This window comes from Schistocerca americana, chromosome 7 (assembly GCF_021461395.2).
Source record: "Schistocerca americana isolate TAMUIC-IGC-003095 chromosome 7, iqSchAmer2.1, whole genome shotgun sequence".
Taxonomy (NCBI): domain Eukaryota; kingdom Metazoa; phylum Arthropoda; class Insecta; order Orthoptera; family Acrididae; genus Schistocerca; species Schistocerca americana.
Genome location: NC_060125.1, coordinates 599,524,318 through 599,548,833, shown reverse-complemented (window position 1 = coordinate 599,548,833; position 24,516 = coordinate 599,524,318). Strand labels below are relative to the sequence as shown.

The 24,516-nt window shown below is 43.8% G+C and overlaps 1 protein-coding gene across 1 annotated transcript in view; it reads right to left on the bottom strand.

The window, feature by feature from the left end:
• Positions 1-24,516, bottom strand: part of LOC124623138 (paired box protein Pax-6-like) — a 72,152-nt gene that overhangs the window by 36,731 nt on the left and 10,905 nt on the right. The window lies entirely within an intron of this gene.

Genomic DNA, 24,516 nt, shown 5'->3' with positions numbered 1-24,516 from the left:
TGCAACCGCCACAAGTCCGCTTCTGTACGTCCTCGCCCACATCAACAAAACACACTCGTGCTCACAAAGAACAACATCTTGAACGACTAGAGGTAGGACATTCGTATTCACAGGATATGTAAATTAGTATGCTCTGCAGATATGATTACCATTTGGACCACGTCGGGCCGAGGGTTCCAGGTCAACATCGATATCGCGACGCACCACCACCTACCGGAAAAATGTGCCCCCGGCTGTCGTTGTCACTATAAACTGAAGGTAATAGATCAATATGAATTGAGCAGACATGCAGGGCGCTTCGAAGACATATGCGCGAACCGTACCGTCAAATCAGTGAGTTTGGAAAAAAAAAAAAGGTTCAAATGGCTCTGAGCACTATGGGACTTAACACCTGAGGTCATCAGTCCCCTAGAACTTAGAGCTACTTAAACCTAACTAACCTAAGGGCATCACAAACATCCATGACAGAGGCAGGATTCGAACCTGCGACTGTAGCGGTCGCGCGGTTCCAGACTGAAGCGCCTAGAACCGCTCGGCCACACCAGGCGGCAGTGAGTTTAAAAGAGGGCGCATTATTGGCATGGGATAATGTGATACATCCATGCGGGAAATTGCTAATCATATGGGACGAAGTGTTTCGCCAGTGCAACGGATGCGTGCGAATGGTTCACAGAAGGCCGTAGAACACGACGAGATGAGTCACTTCGCACCATCCAGACCACCTCCCGGGAAGATCGACACCTGATCCGATTGGCATTGCAGGACATATGTGTCCTCCTCTGTTCTAGTGGAACACGTCGTACATTATCAGGCGCGACAGTCCGACGCTGGTTATTACGGCATGGGTTACGTGCGCGTCGTCCACTTTTTCCCCTACGTTTGACGAATGTGCAGAAACATGCTAGACAGCAATGGTGCATGGAATATCGTCACTCTGGACAGGAATGGCATCAATAGAGTTTTAGGACGAATTCAGGTTATGTTTGTTTGAAAATGATGGCCGCAGACAGGTTAAACGGCATCACAATGACTGTATTCGCACGAGACATGCAGCGCCAGCTCGATGGCTTGTGGTGTGGGGTGCTATTGGGTACAACCACAAATCACAACTGGTGCGCGTACAGGGCACTGTGACTTGTGTGGCCTACGTGAACGACATCCTGCGACCCATAGTCATACCCTGTCTGCGCGACCTCACAGACGCCATTTTTCAGCAAGACACTGCGCGACCTTAAATTGCTGCACGAACACGTGCCTTCTTGGTGTCATATTGCGTCAGTCTTTTGCCCTGGCCCGCCAGATTACCAGACTTCTCGCCAATCGAAAATGTGTTGGATATGGCGAAACGACGGGTGCAGGACTGTGACCCACTGCCGACCACACAGATGGACTTTGGAACCGGGCAGGTGCAGCATGGATGGCTACTGTCACAGCACCCCATTCCCGCCTTCTACGCGTCGATGCCATCACGCAAAGGACAAGTTATCTAGGCCCATGACGAACCCCATGCCTGCTAGGCAACAAGGCACATGCTGAACAGAGATGACTGAAATGGTAATCATTTCTGCATAACATACTGACGTACATGTTCTAAGAATTTGAACGTCTCATTTCTAGTCGCTCAAAGCTCTGTGATTGGTCTGAAGAGTTCTTAGCGAGTAGAACACGACATGTTATTGAGAGAAAACTTCATACGTAAATGTAGTTTCTCAGGTACTCCAAGGAAATATCGTTTTTGCTTACCAGCATTTATCTTTGTATCTGTATTGAACTGAAATTATCTACAAAACAGTCAAAATGTCGACGGTTCAAATGGTTCAAATGGCTCTGAGCACTATGGGACTTATTGGCTATGGTCATCAGTCCCCTAGAACTTTGAACTACTTAAACCTAACTAACCTAAGGACACCACACACATCCATGCCCGAGGCAGGATTCGAACCTGCGACCGTAGCGGTTCCTCGGTTCCAGACTGTAGCGCCTAGAACCGCACGGCCACTCCGGCCGGCAAAATGTCGACGGCATGCGCAGTGTGTGTTATTCCCGTTCACTCACGATACTGGCTGTTCACAACAGTAATGCCCACTTCACTCAAGCACTCAAGTTAGCATTCAGTACTGCTGGGTCGTGGCTCTGTCTTTCCTTATCGGCAGTGTTAGTTGTACTTTAACAGTGATACACACCAACATGTATAAGTTTGCCGATGAACAGTTGGCCGCTACGCACCTCGTGTATGGGTTCACTGACAAGGGAACCTCCCAATCGCACCCCCCTCAGAATTAGTTATAAGTTGGTACAGTGGATAGGCCTTGAAAAACTGAACACAGATCAATCGAGAAAACAGGAAGAAGTTGTGTGGAACTACGAAAAAATAACCAAAATATACAAACTGAGTAGTCCATGTGTAAGATAGGCAACATCAAGGAGAGTGTAAACACATGAGCGCCGTGGTCCTGTGGTTAGCGTGTGCAGCTGCGGAACGATAGGTCCTTGGTTCAAGTCTTCCCTCGGGAGAAAATTCTAATTTTTTATTTTCAGACAATTATCAAAGTTCAGGCACTCACATATAAGCAACTTCGCTCTCCAAAATTCCAGGACATGTTCAGATTTGCTTGGACATATGCAGGATTTGCCGGTCTACACACGGAAAAATTTGAAAATGTTAAAAACATGTTTTGACAGAGCACAGGGAAATCTGTGCGACTGTGAAACTGTTGCATTCATTTGTTGCAGTTTATGTGACAAACTCTTATGTTTTCACACTTTTTTGTGAGTGATTATCACATCCACAAGAAAACCTAAATTGGGCAAGGTAGAAGAATCTTTTTACCCATTCACCAAGTGTACAAGTTAGGTGGGTCGACAACATATTCCTGTCATGTGACGCACATGCCGTCACCAGTGTCGTATAGAGTATATCAGACGTGTTTTCCTGTGGAGGAATCGGTTGACCTATGACCTTGCAATCAAATGTTTTCGGTTTCCATTGGACAGGCACGTCCTTTCGGCTACTAATCGCACGGTTTTGCGGTCCGGCCGCAAAACACAGACACTAAACTTATTACACTGAACAGAAACGTCAATGAACGAACGGACAGATCATAACTTTGCAAAAATAAAGAAAGTAAACTTTTCACTCAAAGGAAGATTTGAACCAAGAACCTCTCGCTCCGCAGTTGCTCACGCTAACAACGGGACCACGGCGCTCCTGAACTCGAACTCTCCTAGATGATGCTTATCTTGCACATGGACTACTCAGTTTGTATATTTTGCTTAGTTTTTTCATAGTTCCACGCAACTTCTTCCTGTTTTCTCGATTGATCTGTGTTCAGTTTTTCAAGGCCCATCCACTGTGCCAACTTATAACTAAATCTGAGGGGGGTGCGATGGGGAGGTTCCCTTGTGAGATGCAAAGCGACTCTACCCTGAGATACGACGCCCAGCACTGCACAGTACTGTTGCATATTTACATAGGCGTCTACGAAAAACACAAGTCTTCCGCCATAGAATTGAAGTGTCTGGCCGTTGAAGCATAGCAGCTAGGACCTTACCCCTTGTTACCAACAATTTCACACAATTTATTGAAAAGCTAATAGCATATCAACCAGCAATCCTAAGCATAGCAATATATGGGCAGTAGTAGAAGTACTGCACTTTTTAACACCACAGGCACTATAACATCGTACTAGTACCCTGTTAAAATGTCGACTAAGTCACTTAATAGTCTTCCTGAGTCTGAAGATCCGTATCATATATGATAGAAATACACAATGTTTTCCTTATTGCTAGGAAGAATTTGTATGGTTCAAATGGCTCTGAGCACTATGGGACTTAACATCTGAGGTCATCAGTCCCCTAGAACTTAGAACTACTTAAACCTAACTAACCTAAGGACGTCACACACATCCATGCCCGAGGCAGGATTCGAACCTGCGACCGTAGCTGTCGCGCGGTTCCAGACTGAAGCGCCTAGAACCGCTCGGCCACATCGGCCGGCGAAGAATTTATATTCTCTATAGTTAGAATAATCCACTAAAATGTAATATGTATTGTTATAATCACGTATCTGACTATTTTCATTTTTGTTGAGACTTGTTTATAATGAATTTGATATATTACGTCATTTAGTTTTACTTAATGTCCTATCATCTGCTAAAATTCATTGTAATTATTTGAAATTCTGTTGTTAACAATTACGTCATTGTAGTAAAATCTATATAAGGCCCATATGGAGCTACTGTTTTAGGTTCAGTTATGCTTGAAGTTTCGACGCGGCACGTGTGTTGATCAGTTAACATGTAATCGATTGTAAACGGCACAAACTGTACCAGCTCGGTACAGTTGTACACGAAAATAAAGAAAACCGAAGCTCAAAACAAAGTGTGGCACGAATTAATGTGATCAGTATTTGTACCTCCAGGACGTCAATTTATTCTTGTTTTCTATAGCAACTTCAAGGAAGATCAACTCTTCGAACCTGACAACATGAGTTACGTATTTGATCCCAATCCAAGAACAGCTCTCTTTTTATATGGAAACTTCTCACAGTGCACTTTACAGTATTTTTCATTGTCGTGAAAATACTTTCATAGACACACAAACAATTAATGTAACAAACCGAATAAATCAGAATTACGTTATTGCTCTTAAACGACCCATCACAATACGCAGGAAATAGCCTTGAGCACCCTCCGAAAAAAATGGTTCAAATGGCTCTGAGCACTATGGGACTTAACTACTGTGGTCATCAGTCCCCTAGAACTTAGAACTACTTAAACCTAAGGACATCACACACATCCATGCCCGAGGCAGGTTTCGAACCTGCGACCGTAGCAGTCGCGCGGTTCCGGACTGCGCGCCTAGAACCGCTAGACCACCGCGGCCGGCGCACCCTCCGACATTATGTTGCTGGAGTTCGGGTTCGCCTTGTTATGCAGATGCACGGCGTCGTCAGAATGACAGTGTTGGAAGCAGTGGCAGAATTGTGGCGAAGCCGCTTCGTGTGGAAACTAGGAGGGTAACGTAATGGGGGTCGGTGATAGGGTGTGATAAACAGAGCGTGAAGTCAGGAGAGGAAAGGCCTCAGCTGATGAGAGGGGTAGATTTCGGAATCGGGGGGAGGGAATATGCCTACGTTGCGCTGGGGCAGAATATGGAATGTGTGGCGGGAGTACGCAGCGTAGAGTTGGAAGCTTCTCAGTTTGGTAAGGATCCGTAGATGGTGGTTCGCTTAGATGTGGTTTGGAGGGATTACGGAACTTGGAGATGTTCTGGGAATTTGGACAGTTGAAGGATGTGCCCCTGTGGCAAGGTAGGAGTTTGTGAAAGAGCACTCGGTTTGATAATTCTCACCTAATATCATAATCAAAGATTCTGTGTGGGTTGATTGTATCTTTGTTTCTAATGTTTGCATTACTACGTACTAGTGTCTCCATGGGGAGTTGTCATGACGTCACAAACTTGAAGTCATTGTCCTCCATGTTAGTTGCCCCAAACATTAGCTTCTGGTGGAAATGCTTTGATAAAAAAATAGCAGCATGGGTTATTGAGGAGTCTACTAATCGTTCTAATTATCGTCTACGATATAAAGGATAAAGGAATCATAATTCAATCATAAGCGGACTTTTTCAAGCGATATTTTCTTTTATATTTGGTACATGAATTTTAGTTGCATTGTTTGCTTTTACTGTGGTGATTCTTTTTCTGTTATTTGACTTAGGATTTCCTACCTATCAAACCTGTCGGGGTGAAGGTTGTGAGGAGGAGAGATTGTAAACCGACCAAACATTGCAAAATACATCCTCAGTGGAAAAACGTAGACCAACCATGGGTTTTGTCACTCCATATTAAGGAAAATGCTGGATTACGAAAGCAGCCTTGGTTATTCGAAACTTACAACAAAAATAAAGTTACATTAATGAGGCGAAATAGTCATATTATTGGATCAAATATGCATATAAGACCAGAAAAACTACTGAAAATGCCTTCCTGGCACTCTGTTATTCAAGACAGCACTGTAACATGTTCCTACTAAAACAACAGTTGCGTGCAAGCCACAGGAGTTAAGAACAAGAAGGAATGGTAAACAGTAGTCTGCCTATGTTTTGGGGCTTCTAACACGGCGGCGCAGAGTTCAATGCAACGTACAGCGTTAAGTCTGCAGCGCCGTCTCCCCTTATTATACCTCCATGAACGTCTCTTTTGACGCTAGCTTCTGTGGAGGTCACTCACTTGTTTCCTGATACGGGTGTAATAAGCCGAACACCGGTTCGAAATAAAGAAATGTTGGCGGAATATTAACGGTGTTTGTTTTCCAACGTTAAATACGAACCAGGCTGTTCATTTCATCAGTCTCGATAACTAACTGCTGCCCTTTCTTCTACGTGTTCTTTATGAGTTTGTTATGGCCACTCATGCCATAACAAATGATGATAGCCATTATATCCACAGGGCTGCGTGCGTAAGTTCCTCGTTTGACAACCACTCAGGCAGAATGCAATATGTCGATTGGCTTGCTTAATCATCTGATTTTAATTCCAGAGAAAATATCTTTTTTCTACGGGGAAATCAGGTGAAGTAGCAGTCAACATCTCCGCGATTTGCTGGCTCTCTAGTGTCTTCGAGGCTATTTTTTTTTTTCAACCTCAGATAGATTGAAAAATTAAAACCACGGCGAAAATACGATGAAGGTTTGTGCAGATATGTTGTGCAGTAACTCTAGCATGCCCATGTATCGCATAAAGTCACACTTTTCAGTTCTGAGCACGCAGTGAGCACGTAAAGGGGCCTAGAAAATGGATCCCTGGAAGTGTGAGGTGCCTGCTGAGTTGTTTCGCCTGATTTCACGCAGCCCATATAGCGTACCTGTCTTGCGTTTCCTTTTTCATGACCATTGTCGGCCGCATACAGCAGGTGCAACGAAGCAGCTCATGCAGCGTTTCCGACGCGAAGTGTGATCACCGCCAGACAGACCGGACATGGCGCCCTCTGACTTTCATCTCTTCGCTCACATGAACCGCTGGCTATGAGGACAGCATCTTGGCATAAACAACGAACTGCAGACCAGTACAGGAAATTCTATGACGATGGTATTGGCAAACTGTTACCACGCTATGATATAGTAAGAGGGCTATTCGGAAAGCAAGGCCCAGTCGGTTGCCAAATAGAAACTACAGTGAAAATCAAAAATGTTTTATTTGCAACACCTTCCAGCTACTTCTTTACATAGTCTCCGCTCCGACTTAGATATCTATCGTAGCGTTATACCAACTTTCCAATATCCTCGTCATAGAAGACAGCCGCTTGTACTTTCCACCGCTTCTCTACACTGGTATGCAGTTCGTTGTCTGTACCAAAAGTCAGCAGAGATGAACATCAAAGGGATCCACGTCCGGACTGTATGGTGAGTGATCAAATACTTCCCATCCAAAACGCTGCAGAGATGTGCTCATTACCTCTGCAGTGTGCGGCCGAGAGTTGTCGAGAAGAAGGAAATGCATGACAGGTACATTATGTTAGGCTGTATCAAACAGGGCGTAACCTCACAATGGCGACGCACACTTGGCGGCAGACACTATTTCTCTAGGCATCTTTAAGTACTCACTCACTACGTTTACATCTTCCGGAAGACGAAAACGGAATTTCGGAAACCTTATTTACACGTTAAGTGCTGAAGCGTATTTGCTAGCCCAGTTAAATAAGGCGCCTCGAAAACAGCTGCCGGCCGGTGTGGCCGTGCGGTTAAAGGCGCTTCAGCCTGGAACCGCGTGACCGCTACGGTCGCAGGTTCGAATCCTGCCTCGGGCATGGATGTGTGTGATGTCCTTAGGTTAGTTAGGTTTAATTAGTTCTAAGTTCTAGGCGACTAATGACCTCACAAGTTGAGTCGCATAGTGCTCAGAGCCATTTGAAAACAGCTATTGCAGTCTGTGATTTGGTTAGCATAATCGCTATTTATCTTCAATTAGACGAGGTGAAAACAGCTTCATTCTAATATTTATACTTATCCTAAACTGTACAAAAAGCCACTTCGTCCATATTAGCCGAAATTTTTTAAAAACAATACAAAACCTGACAGACCAAGCACGTTTCAAAACCGGCTGCGTTTACATGAGAGTGAAAATCGATTGCGGAATTGGAAACCGGCAGCCAGAAGCGGATTTCCAGAATAGATTTTGAGATGTTTACGTGACTATCTATAAGCGTTATTGAGAAATCGGTTTACGAAATCCGGTTTCGGGAGCCCCATGTAAACTGGTGACTGTGTGCTCAGAACTGAAAAGAGTGATCTGACGCGAACGATTAGCATACTAGAGACACTGCACTACACACCTGTGCAAAGCTTCATCGGATTTTCACTGTTGTTTCCATTTCTCGACGTACTGGATCTCAAATTGGTTCAAATGGCTCTGAGCACTATGGGACTTAACATCTATGGTCATCAGTCCCCTAGAACTTAGAACTACTTAAACCGAACTAACCTAAGGACACCACACACATCCATGCCCGAGGCAGGATTCGAACCTGCCACCGTAGCAGTCGCGCGGTTCCAGACTGAGCGCCTAGAACCGCTAGACCACCGCGGACGGCTACTGGATCTCTCCTTCCAAATATCCCTCATATGTGTAAGTCGTATATGCAGTATTTGGAAGAGACAGCCAAATATTGCAAATGAAACATTTTTGATTTATGCTATGGTTTCGATTCCGCGACGAATCGGAGCTTGAAAACAAAATATAGCCCTCGTGATCATCAAGAAGCAGCCCGGAGCTGGATATGGAATATCTGACGAAATTCACGCGTTCTCTTCTCCGCCGAGCTCAGCACATTATCATGGGTAGATCCAGTTTTACACGGCACTAACGTGATGCCTCCTGGGACCGCAAATACTGTAACTGTTCATCAGGCGGGTGAACACCTCCAGTGAGTCTCGAAACGTCCCCTTAAAAAAATTTATCAATTACTGTGCTGATAAACCTCTTACATTATTTGCTTTTCAAACGGCTGAGCAAAACCGAACGTACTCAAACATTCACTAAAGTGACACACAATATTTTTAGCGCAACGCAATCTGACTTTCAGTAATCGCTACAAAGAATGGCCCTGACTAACATTAACCACTACCTTTCACAAATCACTTACCTCACAAAAATCTTCGTTACTAGAACTACTGCAATTCATCGAGCGCCACTCATCATTCATCATCATCATTTAAGACTGATTATGCCTTTCAGCGTTCAGTCTGTAGCATAGCGCCCCTTATACAGTTCCTCCATGATCCCCTATTCAGTGCTAACATTGGTGCCTCTTCTGATGTTAAACCTATTACTTCAATATCATTCTTAACCGAATCCAGGTACCTTCTCCTCGGTCTGCCCCGACTTCTCCTACCCTCTACTGCTGAACCCATGAGTCTCTTGGGTAACCTTGCTTCTCCCATGCGTGTAACATGGCCCCACCATCTAAGCCTGTTCGCCCTTACTGCTACATCTATACAGTTCATTCCCAGTTTTTCTTTGATTTCCTCATTGTGGACACCCTCCTGCCATTGTTCCCATCTACTAGTACCTGCAATCATCGTAGCTACTTTCATATCCGTAACCTCAACCTTGTTGATAAGGTAACCTGAATCCACCCAGCTTTCGCTCCCATACAACAAAGTTGGTCGAAAGATTGAACAGTGCACAGATAACTTAGTCTTGGTACTGACTTCCTTCTTGCAGAAGAGAGTAGATCGTAGCTGAGCACTCGCTGCATTAGCTTTGCTACACCTCGCTTCCAGTTCTTTCACTATGTTGCCATAGTGTGAGGATATGCAGCCTAAGTACTTGAAACCGTCCACCTGTTCTAACTTTGTTCCTCCTATTTGGAACTCAACCGTTTATATTTCTTTCCCACTGACATTACTTTCGTTTTGGAGATGCTAATCTTCATACCATAGTCCTTACATTTCTGATCTAGCTCTGAAATATTACTTTGCAAACTTTCAATCGAATCTGCCATCACAACTAAGTCATCCGCATATGCAAGACTGCTTATTTTGTGTTCACGTATCTTAATCTCACCCAGCCAGTCTATTGTTTTCAACATATGATCCATAAATAATATGAACAACAGTGGAGACAGGTTGCAGCCTTGTCTTACCCCTGAAACTACTCTGAACCATGAACTCAATTTACCGTCAACTCTAACTGCTGCCTGACTATCCATGTAAAGACCTTTAATTGCTTGCAAAAGTTTGCCTCCTATTCCATAATCTTGTAGAACAGACAATAACTTCCTCTCAGGAACCCGGTCAAATTGCCTTTTCTAGATCTATAAACCATAGATACAATTCCCTGTTCCACTCATAACACTTCTCCATTATCTGCCGTAAGCTAAAGATCTGGTCCTGACAACCTCCAAGGGGCCTAAACCCACACTGATTTTCATCCAATTGGTCCTCAACTAATACTCGCACTTTCCTTTCAACAATACCTGAGAAGATTTTACCCACAACGCTGATTAAAGAGATACCTCTGTAGCGCCACTACTGCCAGCTAAATAAAAGATTCAGACTACTGAAGGCAGTAACTGCTGATAGGCATAGTTAGCAAATGAAAGATTTTGATAGAGAACAAACAAAGTATTTACCGCAATAGTGTTCAAAAGTCATAATGTATATAGCAGTTCATGACATCCAGTCTTACAAATTTCAAAACTCCGCCATCTCTCTCCCCACATCCACCACTGCTGGCGGCTCTCCTCCAACTGCGCAACGCTACGCACTGTTCACATCGAGCTGCCCAACACTACAATGGCAGACAACAATGCAAACTAGCCACAGACTGCACACAGCACAGCCAGTGATTTTCATACAGAGCGCTACGTAACGTTGCCAATAAGAAAACATAAACAGCCTACTTACAGTCTGTTTAATGGATTACGAGTAAAAGTAACTCCTGTGTTCAGGTTTTCGCATGCGCCACTTTGCGCACTGCCGCCGTTCTAGGAGAATTACGACACGACGGGTTATTTGACATGGCAGGAAAGTGCAGCGCAGAACATGGCGGAAAAATGCGGCGAGGGAGGGAGTGGGGCTGCCCATATTGAGGGCCCCGCACGCCACCACCTGGCGCGATGCGTATCGCCGCCCCCGCTGCCGCCGCCGCCACCCCCGCCGCCAGCGCGCGCCGTCACCTCCGGGTGCCGCCCCCGCCGCCCGCGCTATCTGCAGTTTCTGCCTGAGCGCCTCCGCCGCACGCTAATGGAAACCTGATAACAGCCGCGCCGACGCCCGCTGCGGCCGCCATTTTGAAATTACGCGGCGCCGCACAACAAAAGCGGCGCCCTCCGCCTCATTATCATGTCCGGCCTTCTTCCGCTGCCCTCGTCCTTAACATCTGTCGCCGTGTGTGTACGGGCCGATTACAAAGCGTTGCCAGCACTTGGTTTTATCACCAGCGTGCATAGGTAAAACACTTCATAAGAAAGGTGACAAGAGAGACTTAAACAACTATCGACTAATTTCGTTACTAATATCTCTTTACAAAATATTCGAAAAAGTAATGGACTCAAGATTAGTCGCATACTTAAGTAGAAAAAATTTCTTAGCATATCACAGTCTGGACTCCAAAACGTTGCTCGTCTGAGAATACTGTTTATACATTCACTCATCAAATAGTACAAGCCTTAAATATGATTATATCGCCCGTTGGTGTTTTTTGTGACATCTTCAAGGCTTTCGATTGTATCGATCATGATGCTCTATTAGAAAAACTAAAGTTATATGGAACTGAAGGCATTACACACAGCTGGTTTGAATCATATTTTACAAACAGAATGGAAAAGGTTTTGCTGAGTAGTCCAGAAAATGTCGAGAAGGTTGAAAATTTTAATGACTGAGATAAAACCACAAAGAGAGCCCCACAGGGTTCTATTTTGGGTCCACTCCTGATATGTGAGTGAATGACCTTCCACATAACATTCAACAAGCTAAATTCGTACTTTTTGCAGACGAGACCAGTGTTATAATAAATCCCTTTAGGGAGATACGAACAGAAGAGCTAGTAAATGATAGTTATCAAATAACTTAAGTGGTTCTTTGAAAATGGACTCTTCCTAATTTTTGAAAAACGCACTACATTTAGTTATGTCCAACAAATAGAATCGCATCAACCATTGATGTAGCACATAAGTAGGAATCAGTAGATGGGATAGAATGCTTGAAATTTTTGGGTGTATGTCCCGGTGAAACCGTGAACAAGCACATTACTGAGTTTCTTAAAGGATTAAATTCAGCTACTTTTCTCTTCGCATAATTGCTAATTATGCAAACGAACTTATCAACCTACTGACACATTCTGCATTTTTCACTCAGTAATGTCTGACTGAATAATTTTCTGGGGTGACTCATCACTTAGAAAGAAAGCAGGGTTCCACACAGGCGATCAGTAAGAATAATATGTGATGTTCACCCACGGACGTCATGTAGATACCTCTTCAAGGCGCGAGGCATTTTAAATGCACCGTAACAATACATATATTCGCCATTGAAATTCGTCATAAATGGTTCAAAAGGCTCTGAGCACTATGGGACTTAACATTTTTGGTCATCAGTCCCCTAGAACTTAGAACTATTTAAACCTAACGAACCTAATGACATCACACACATCCATGCCCGAGGCAGGATTCGAACCTGCGACCGTAGCGGTCACGCAGTTCCAGACTGAAGCGCCTAGAACAGCACCTCCACATCGTCATAAATAATCATAATTTGAGAGAATAGTGATGTCCATGCGTAAAATAGTATAAAAAATAAGCTTTATTACCAATAGTAAAAGCTGTCAGTTTCTCAGAGATGAGTTAGTTCAAAATGGTTCAAATGGCTCTGAGCACTATGGGACTTAACTGCTGTGGTCATCAGTCCCCTATAACTTAGAACTACTTAAACCTAACTAACCTAAGGACATCACACCCATCCATGCCCGAGGCAGGATTCGAACCTGCGACCGTAGCGGTCACGCGGTTCCAGACTGAAGCGCCTTTAACCGCACGGCCACACCGGCCGGCGATGAGTTAGCGAAGCAGGGTTTAAAACTAACTTAAAATAATTTCTCTTGAGCAACTCCTATTTCATTGACAAATTTCTACCTAAAATCTTGTAAAAAAAACCTTGTTTTTAAGTGTAGTTCCATGAGCAGCACTAAAATAATAATGCATTTATTAATGTTAACACTAATCATGTATACATATCCTGTAATCTGACTTATTTACACATCAATTCGACAAAAAAAATCGTTTACATGATTGACGGAAATGTTACTAACTAACTAAATACACTGAAGCGCCAAAGAAACTGGTATAGGCTCGTGTATTCAAATGCAGAGATATGTAAACAGGCAGAATACGGCACTGCGGTCGGCAACGCCTACAGAAGACACTAAGTGACTGGCATTGATCGGTTACTGCTGCTACAATGACAGGTTATCGAGATTTAAGTCAGACTGAACGTGGTGTTATAGTCGGTACAGGAGCTATGGAACACAGCATCTCGGAGATAGAGATGAAGTGGCGATTTTCCCGTATGATCATAACACCAGTGTACCGTGAATATCAGCAGTCCAGTAAAACACCGAATGTCCGACATCACTGGTGCCAGAGAAAGATCTTGCAAGTACGAGACCAATGACGACTGAAGATAATCGTTCATCATGACAGAAGTGGAAGACTTTCGCAAATTGCTACAGACTTCAATGCTCGGTCATCAAGAAGTGTCAGCGTGCGAACCATTCAACGAAACACCATCGATATGCGCTTTCGGATCCGAAGGCCCACTCGTGCAACCTTGATGACTGCACGACACAAAGCTTTACGCCTCGCCCGGGCCCGTCAACACCGACATGACTGTTGATGACTGGAAACATGTTGCCTGACCGGACGAGTCTCCTTTCAAATTGTATCGAGCAGATGGACGGGTACAGGTATGGTTACAAACTTAGAATCCATGGACCCTGGATGTCAGAAGGGACTGTTCAAGCTGGTGGAGGCTCTGTAATTGTGTGCAGCATGTGCAGTTGGAGGGATATGGGACACTTGGTACGTCTAGATAAGACTCCGACAGATGACGCATACGTAAGCATCCTGTCTGATCACCAACATGCATTCATGTCCATTGTGCATTCCGATAGACTTGGGCAATTCCAGCAGGAAATGCGACAACCCACACGTCCAGAAATGCTGCAGAGTGGCTCCAGGAATACTGTTCTGATCTGAACACTTCCACTGGCCACCAAACTCCCCAGACATGAGCATTATTGAGCATATCTGGGATGCCCCCTCGTACACTTACGGATTTATGGACAGCTTTGCTGGATTCATGATGTCAATTCCCTCCAGCACTATTCAGACGTTAGTCGACTCCCAGCCACGTCGTGTTGCAGCACTTCTGCGTGCTTACGGAAACCCTACACGATATTACGCAAGTGTACCAGTTTCTTTGGCTCTTCAATGTGGATGTAGCGGCAAACGCATACGTTGCCGATAATGAAGATGACTGCGTTAACGACCAATAGTGTACTGTACTTTGTTAATCAAAATTCAGTTATGGTGCGAACAAAGGCACGCTCGGCTGTCAGTCGTCAGCCGAAGTTCATTTCCATCTGGTGGTATAACTCTACCAAATTCGGTAAGAAGGCGTTCTGAAAAGTAAGGCAAGTTGCAGTCCTTTACCGCTAGAGGGCTCCGAATTGTAGCATGTAACATGGCAGTGAGCAAATTAGTTAGTTAGTTAGTTGTATGTTCCATGGATCATTTGTACGATTCTTTTATCGAAATTATGTGCAAAGTCAGTTTACAGGATATGTATACATGATTATACCCATTATTATTTTTAGTCCTACTTATGCAACTACATTTTTTGTTGGCTACCAGTTTTTAAGTAAAAATTCATCATTGGAACAGATAGCTATCGAAGCATGTTTTAAATATAGTTTAAAATCATTCTCATGTATAGCTCAGCTCCTAACAATTTATGTTATTGGGCAGATGGTCAAAAATTTTTGATACTTCATATTGAACTCCTTCCTGAACCACTGACAGATTTAACAGTGGATAAATAATAAAGGACATTTTTTCCTCTACTGTTGTACTTTAGTACATCACTGTTCTTCTCATCAAATTTGGATTATATATGACGAATTTCATTGGCGAATATATGTATTGTGACGGCGCAGTTAAAATGCCTAGCTACATCCAGAGGTGACTATATGACGTCCGTGTGTGAACACCACAGATTATTCTTACTGCTCGCCTTTGTGGGATAGTAGATCTACTTTCTCTCTTTCTAACTGATTATTTACCCCAGAAAATTACCCAGTCAGATATTACCGAGTGAAAAAATGCAAAATGTGTCAGCAGGATGATACGTTCGTTTGCAAAATTAGCAATTACATGAAGAGCAAAAGTAGCGAACTTAATTGTTTGAGAAGCTCAGTAACGTGCTTCTTCCAGTTAAAGTCTTCGTCAATATGTACACCCAACAATTTGTAGCATTCTACCCTATTTAGTGACTCCTGATCATGCGCTGCATCAGTTGTTGGTATGACTATTTGTTGTACAGAACTGAATGTAGTGGTATTTTTTTTCTTCTTTTTTGCGAAAACATAGGGAAAGTCCATTTTCAGAGAAACATTTGATAATTATTTGGAAAATATCATTTACCAACTCTTCTGCCGCTTATTCTCTAAAGGGAGGTATTTTAACCCTAGTATCGTCTGCAAAAGTACGAATTTAGCCTGTTGAGTGCTAAGTGGAAGGTCATTCACATACATAAAGAATGGGAATGGACCGACAATAGAGCCCTGTAGGACTCCCTTTGTGATTTCCCCCTTCCCCCCCCCCCCCCCCCCCCCCCCACCAGACACTAAAATTTCCCATCTACCGAAGTTGTCTGAATATCTTTCCGAAGTTGTCTGAATTGTTCGGCACAACCTTTTGTTGCATTCTGTTTGTAAAGAATGATTCAAACCAGCTGTGTGTAAAGCCATCATTTCCATAAAACATGAGTGTTCCTAATAGAGTACCATGATCTACACAATCGAAGGCCTTGGAGATATCACAAAAAATACCAACAGACGATCTAGTATTATTTAAGGCTTGTACTATTTGATGAGTGAGTGTATAAATAGCTTTATCAGACGAGCAACTTTTCTAGAATGAAAACTGTGATGTGCTGAGTAAACTGTTTCTATTTAGGTATGCTACTACTCATGAGTACATTACTTTCTCGAATATTGTGGAAAAAGATGTCAGTAAGGAAATTGGTCGAGAATTGTAACGTAACTAGGTCGGTGCGAGAAAAACAACGTGCTGTAATCGAGTTTCTGACAGCAGAAAATTTGCCTCCAATTGAAGTCCATGGAAGTATGAAAGCTGTGTGCGGTGATGATTGTATCAGCGTCAGTAAAGTGCGACGTTGGATTATTCCTTCTCCTCATGAAGGGGAACGGTGGTGCTAAACTCGAGTTGACCCTCTCCGATTTTCACCTGTTTCCAAAACCTGAAGAATACCACCGAGGACTTCTGTCTGATACTGGCGAGAAGTGAAACCAGAGGTGGGGTTGCGGTTCGGTCAACAAAGTCAAACGTTTTACAGTGACTGTATCAACAAATCTGTTTTCCTGTTGGGAGAAATGTGTTCGTCACTAGGCTGACTAAGTGGAGAAATAAATATGTAGACATGAACAATAAAGATGTAGGATGTTAATGCAGTTTGTTTTATTTAAAAAGTTTCAAAAATTTTCACATACAAAAATCGGAGGCATTACTTTTCAGCACGTCATCACATTGATGCTCGGAGGCCCGCTAAAACGCTGAAAGTCTTCATAGCTTTTCTTAATCACAGTATAAATATATTACACACGTACTTGTTTCAGATCTAATTCAATAGTCGCTTGCTCTCTCCAGTCAGTCGTGTCCACGTGGTTTTCTGTTTCGTTAGCACTGTGAAAGTGTGTGTGAAGAAACTTCGTATAACGCAGTGACACACAGGCGCAAAAAAATGTTAAAAACAGAGTGCGCGGAAAGTGTCCACTCCTGCCAGGAGGAGAAGACAACAAGCTGGTATGTTTTTGAAAACGTTACGATCTTGTGAAAAGTGCTAAGCGTTGATAAGAAATAAAGTAAATGTCGCATAAGGACCACGAAGACAAGAGAAAATTGGACTCGCGCTGAGGCATATAGACAGTCGTTTCCCCTCGCTCTATTTGCGAGTGTAACACGAAAGGAAAGACTAGCAGTGGTACATGGAACCATCCGGTACGCACCGCACGGTGACCTGTGGAGTATGTATGTAGATGCAGAAGGCACTTAACAATAAACGTGATACTGCAAGTGTAGTGCTTCCAGATCCGGTTTGCAGAAAACTAGGACTCACGGTTTAAAAAATCGGCGGAACATGAACCTTACAGTAGGACGTAAAATTTTAATCATTTAATGATACTATATTATGAACAAAACCGAAGCACTGGAAAAACTGTCCTCAAAAGTATTGTTCTGTTCACCAAAAGTTCCAACTTTAAATATGTGCACTACTGCCCATTAAAATTTCTGCACCAGGAAGAAGACGTGCTACAGACGCGAAATTTAACCGACAGGAAGAAGATGCTGTGATATGCAAATGATTAGCTTCTCAGAGCATTCACACAAGGTTGGCGCCGGTGGCGACACCTACAACGTGCTGACACGAGGAAAGTTTTCAACCGATTTCTCATGCACAAACAGCAGTTGACCGGCGTTGCCTGGTGAAACGTTGTTGTGATGCCTCGTGTAAGGAGGAGAAATGCGTACCATCACGTTTCCGACTTTGATAAAGGTCGGATTCTAGCCTATCGCGATTGCGGTTCATCGTATCGCGACATTGCTGCTCGCGTTGGTCGAGATCCAATGACTGTTAGCAGAATATGGAATCGGTGGGTTCAGGAGGGTAAAGCGGGACGCCGTGCTCGATCCCAACGGCCTCGTATCACTAGCAGTCGAGATGACAGGCATCTTATCCGCATGGCTGTAACGGATCGTGCAGCCACGTCTCGATCCCTGCGTCAACAGACGTGGACGTTTGCAAGACAACAACCATCTTCACGAACAGTTCGACGACGTTTGCAGCAGCATGGACTATCAGCTCGGAGACCATGGCTGCGGTTACCCTTGACGCTGCATCACAGTCAGGAGCGCCTGCGATGCTGTACTCAACGACGAACCTGGGTAGATGAATGGCAAAACGTCATTTTTTCGGATGAATCCAGGTTCTGTTTACAGCATCGTGATGGTGGCATCCGTGTTTGGCGACATCGCGGTGAACGCACATTGGAAGCGTGTATTCGTCATCGCGGGGTGATGGTATGGTCTCGGTCACCTCTTGTTCGCATTGACAACATTTTGAACAGTGGACGTTACATTTCTGATGTGTTAGGAGCCGTGGCTCTACCTTTTATTCGATCCCTGCGAAACCCTACATTTCAGCAGGATAACGCACGACCGCATGTTGCAGTTCCTGGATACAGAAAATGTTCGACTGCTGCCCTGGCCAGCACATTCTCCAGATCTCTCACCAACTGAAAACGTATGGTCAATGGTGGCCGAGCAACCGGCTCGTCACAATACACCAGTCACTACTCTTGATGAACTGTGGTATCGTGTTGAAGCTGCATGGGCAGCTGTACCTGTACACGCCATCCAAGCTCTGTTTGACTCAATGACAAGGCGTATCAAGGCCGTTATTACGGCCAGAGGTGGTTGTTCTGGGTACTGATTTCTCAGGATCTATGCACCGAAATTGCGTGAAAATGCAATCACGTGTCTGTTCTAGTTTAATATGTTTGTCCAATAAATACCCATTTATCATCTGCATTTATTCTTGGTGTAACACTTTTAATGGCCAGTAGTGAAATAAAAAACTTTTTACACAAAATAAAACTGAATTTTTCATTAGCCGTCCTGACATCTAACACTCCATAAGCTTGCCTACAAAAATTATTCAATTCAAAAATCTGCGCATTAAAAGGTTGGATAGGAAGAAATTCCCGCATAATAAAGATATGCATGCTTTTCGTTTTTTAAGAATACTAATGGAATTTTAAAATGTAAGACGGGTAGATGGTTGGGCTTGTTGGAGTAACTATTTAATATATCCAACTGCTTTGTTTGTACTTACTGTGTTTCGAAATGTATACACATTCTGTAAGTTAATTACCAGTCGTCTTTCCACTGATTGAACGAACGGAGACGTCGACGAGTGTTATGTACACACCTGTAAGTCACATGCCTACCGCGTTTTGTTTGTCACCACACACGAAAAATACGAAACGGACAAGTGTGCGGGCGCGAGTGGCATTGACCTGGTGGGTCCCGGCACAGGTCCCATCAAACAACTTGGGCGAAGCAGTGGCCTGTGTAGCGTCGGCAGGAAGTTGACAATGTCGGTTGACGTCTACTAACAAGGGAACATCCCCATCGCACCCCCCTCAGATTTAGTTATAAGTTGGCACAATGGATAGGCCTTGAAAAACTGAACACAGATCAATCGAGAAAACAGGAATAAGTTGTGTGGAACTATGAAAAAATAAGCAAAATATACAAACTGGGTCCTCCATGCCTAAGATAGGCAATATTAAGGGCGATGTGAGCCGAGGAGCGCCGTGGTCCCGCGGTTAGCGTGAACAGCTGCGGAACGAGAGGTCTTTAGTTCGAATCTGCCCTTGGCTGAAAACTTTGCTTTCTTTGTTTTCACAAAGTTATGATCTGTCCGTTCGTTCATTGACGTCTCTGTTCACTGTAATAAGTTTAGTGTCTGTGTTTTGCGACAGCACCGCAAAACCGTGCGATTAGTTGACGAAAGGACGTGTCTCTCCAATGGGAACCGAAAACATTTGATCGCAAGGTCATAGGTCAACCGATTCCTCCACAGGAAAACACGTCTGATATATTCTATACGACACTGGTGACAGCATGTGCGTCACATGACAGGAATATGTTGTCGACCCACTTAACTAGTACACTTGGCGAATTGGTAAAAAGATTCTTCTACCTTGCCCGATTCAGGTTTTCTTGTGGATGTAATAATCACTCCAAAAAAAGTTATGAAAACATAAGGGTTTGTCACATAAATTGAAAATAAAAAGTTAAAATTTTCGGTCGAGGGAAGACCTCTAGTTCCGCAGCTGTTCACGCTAACCACTGGACCACGGCTCTCCTCGTCTCACACTGCCCTTAATATTGCCTATATTGCACATAGACGACCCAATTTGTATATTTTGCTTATTTTTTCATAGTTCCACACAACTTCTTCCTGTTTTCTCGATCGATCTGTGTTCAGTTTTTCAAGGCCTATCCACTGTGCCAACTTATAACTAAATCTGAGGGGGGTGCGATGGGGAGGTTCCCTTGTAAGTCACCTTTAAAGAAGTGAGACGATAAAATCTCCCAGGATGAATAGGGCAGGCGATTCTGGAACTGAGAGGAGAACTTTTGATTTGTACGAAATGAATAACGGTGCAGTCCGCCGCTGGTAGCTGGGTTGTCAGCGCGACGGAATGCCATAGTTTAACCCTATTCCTAGAGGTGTCTTAACAGTGGCTGCATATCTTTGCAAATCAAGTAGTACACCCTACCGCTCTGTATATTGGGTCTTTTCCAGCAACTCTGCCCTCCCCTTTCAGTGATGAGCTCTCTGCTTGCACCTCGTTCCCACAACACGTAATCAGATACATTAACCACAATTGGAGGACCGTGCGAGAAAGCGTTTGTTTCTCTTTGTATTGTGGCAAACACAAAATATCAAATACTACTCGTTGGTATTAGAGGCAAACTCTATGTTGCGCGGCGGGCAAATAAGAGTTGTCACAATGATTAAAATGTTGCAGGAAAGAGTCAGAAATAAAATAAGTGCAAGTAATTGGGAAAAAAAGAAAAAAGTTATCTTGATAAAGATTTAGAAATAAAAATTTCCAACCACCAGAAGGGTTTCAAACTCGCAACCTCTATCTTGTCAGGTATGTGTTTTCTTCCCTTGTGCTATGCCACCAATCATGACGGCACTGTAGCTTTTAATGCTGGAGTCCAGAATGTCACACAGATTCTTTCTGTTGATTACTCACAATTTCTTTAGCCATTTGGTATAATTCCAGCCTTTAAGTGTCCAAAATGTTTCATCACAATAATGATCAGCCAGTAATCACTTCACAACCAGTTTCCATAATGTGCGTGATCCAGTGGTAATAATAAAACAATCTCCCATGGATGTAATTTCCAAACATCCCTTCTTGAACAATGTCCTCTCTTTATTAAATAAGAAAAAAAACTCACATCACAGAGTTGACTAAAGAAAAGCACATTTACATAATCTATTCTTGTTAGGCAACTGATACTTCGGGACCTATATTTGATTAGGTTAGCAAAATAGATACATGCTTAACCTGTAAATGTGACAGCAAACATCACATTTGGATTTTGAAATGAGATTTTAGTCTTCCATACATTGAGTAGAGTGTAAATGTGGTGATGGGCAGATGGCGTGTGATACCAGCCCACTTGTAAGAATACTGGAGGTGTTCAGCATGTCCTTCCCCCTCCTTGTTTCTCAAGTGTAAACACGATAGTGGTTCAAATGGTTCAAATGGCTCTGAGCACTATGGGACTTAAATACTGTGGTCATCAGTCCCCTAGAACTTAGAACTACTTAAACCTAACTAACCTAAGGACATCACACACATCCATGCCCGAGGCAGGATTCGAACCTGCGACCGTAGCAGTCGCGCGGTTCCGGACTGCGCGCCTAGAACCGCTAGACCACCGCGGCCGGCAAATACGATAGTGCTGTGACCCTCGTTGGTATTAGAGGCAAACTCTATGTTGCGTGTTCTTCTCTGACAGGCAGAAAACACAAGATAACTGTTGCTAGACACTTATGGTAAACTCAGTTGACCTCCAGAGTCCACGTAGTTTTACTGCAGCAGCAGCAGCTGAGCGTCACTTTGATGTGCGGCAGAGGTACTACCGCTGACGACTCGCTCATTCTTAACTGTTTTGTTTGATTCCTGGTAGTGACAGCTTCTAGCTCATGGTACTCACGGACTTGGCTCCCTGTTTGGCCGCTTATATACCGATTTGCCAGAGCTCTCAATCGAGTTTCTCTCGTAGTATCGTTTCTCATAACTCTTCCGAAGGTCTTCCTAATGTCTGAAATCTTTTCACAACGTTCTGTCTGGATCAAATGTATTGTTTCTGCTGGATACAGTCACCTTGGTGCCCCCAAGCTGGTGTGGGGTGGTTGTTACTGTTAGTAGTTAACAGCGAGGCCACTTTCTCGGCTGGCCGTCATTTTGCTTTACTCATATGGAGTTCTGGCCCGCTTCCTGGTGCCTACCTGTGGCAACGCCTTTACGTTGCCGTAACATAACTATTTAATAAAGTCTCTTCCTTGTCCAAGCACCCATGACACCTGTTACATTAGTACAACTACACAATCTTGACGCCTTCTACAATAATAAACTTTGACGCCCATGACACAGACCGCCATGGAATGGAAGAGCACTTGCGGCCGGTTAATGGACGAGGGGTGGGGGAGGGGGCGGGGGTGGGCAGAAGTTGAAACACTGTTCAGAAAACGGCGGCGTTGCGGTAATAGTACAACAGTGGGAGCCTCGCAGGTGAGTGTGTTCTGGCGATCGCTGAGCCGTTCCTTTAATTACTCGGCTGATATTGGCCGCCTCACGCACCGTATTCTACCTTACTGGGTTACAGCCATCACTGCGTTGAGGAACCCATTTCTGAACGTTAGTGTACTCAACCATTTTTAAAGTGAATACGCATTATATTTAAAATTCTTGTTAGCAATGCCCCAAAGCCGGGGCCCTGCGTTGGAAAAGTCATGAAACCGTTAAAAATATCGACATCCGGCGAAAATCGTAACTTAAGGCAATACTATTCAAGTGGTAGATACTGGTAACGACTTACCTATTTTTAAAAGAGGTCATTACAAAAGATTAATCAGAAATATTAGTTTTTGGTCCTAAAATAGGAAACAAATTGCGTAGTAGCATATGCAGACTATAATTCTTTGCGGAGGAGCCGATATCTTCGTCAAATTCAGAGATTACGGTGCGGGAAACTTACACTGTATTGCCTCGGTGGACATTTGCGTAAAAAGTACGAGTATAAACTGCTGGTCTGTCACAAAGAACAGGCACTGTGACGACAACAGGCGTTATCAAAGATATGAAATGATTTCGCAGCGCAGTTACGAATAAGGACAACCATCAGATGTATAGTGGAATGACGACAATGAAAATCTGTGCTAGATCAGGACCCGAACTTTGATTTTCGGCTCCTCCCGGGCGGTTGCCGCAGCGCCTATTCCTTCGCTCGTGTATGCACGTGAAAAACACAGGCACTGCATTATTGTATTTATCCGCCGAAACCGGGAAGCAACTTTTGGTTAAAATGTCTCCCCTGTACGGGAACGTACATAATGGATGTAGGCCCACCAGGGCAGGTTGTAGACACTTGGTTGACGACATATCGAAGTTTGGATCTGGCCGGAAGTTGTGCTCGGATAGCCTAATGGTAAGGCGACTGCTCGCGATATGGGGGGGATACGGATTCGATTCCCGGTTCGGCACAGATTTTCATTGTCATTTTATTATACAGCTGACGGTTGACCTTATTCGCAAGTGTGAATACATTTCTCGTGTTCCTCTGTAATGGTGCAAAAGCGTGGTGCCCTGTGACGTCATTCTCGGGCGCGGCGATGCTTGAGACAGCAACACGTCGACACATGAGGCATGTTCTAAAGTAGATGAGTATATGTAGCACTAGGATGGCTTTATAAATTTTGTTGATGATCGATTCCTCTTTAACATAGCCGTTGGGATTTGCATTTCTGAACTGGATACCTCGAATTTTGATAAGGAGAGAGTTGAGATATCATCAGACGACCCACTGTAAAGTAATGCCTTCAGTGGCTTCAGTATTTCGTTATGCAGTAAAATTTGTACAATACGCTATTAGATTAGACACACAAGTGGAACTGTGTAAACAGTGAGCGACGGGGAGGGAAATAGCCCACTCTCCCCTTCCCTTAGAAAGGAAGAAATCTTCGCAAACCTATCTCGGATACTGCTTCACCAGACAGACAGGCGTATCAAATCAGTGTGAGTTTGACGAAAGCCTATGGATATCGACTATAATAGCAAGTGAAGTCTCGAAACAATTTCGTCATTCACCTCAAAATTTTGGTAATTTATCCTTTTTATGAAATGAAACAACTACTATTTGAAGGTATATTGTTTTCCCGCTGGTCGCTGTTTTTCCTATGAATCATCTATAAATGGTATTTGGCATTTTATTATTTCGGCACGGGACTGTAGCACAAACACACTTTTATAATCGTAGGTGAATTTTATCGACAGGATGAGATTTACGTTCTGCCGGAAGGAGATTTCGATGACGTGACAGCAAACACGGAAGAAAAAATACCGCAAC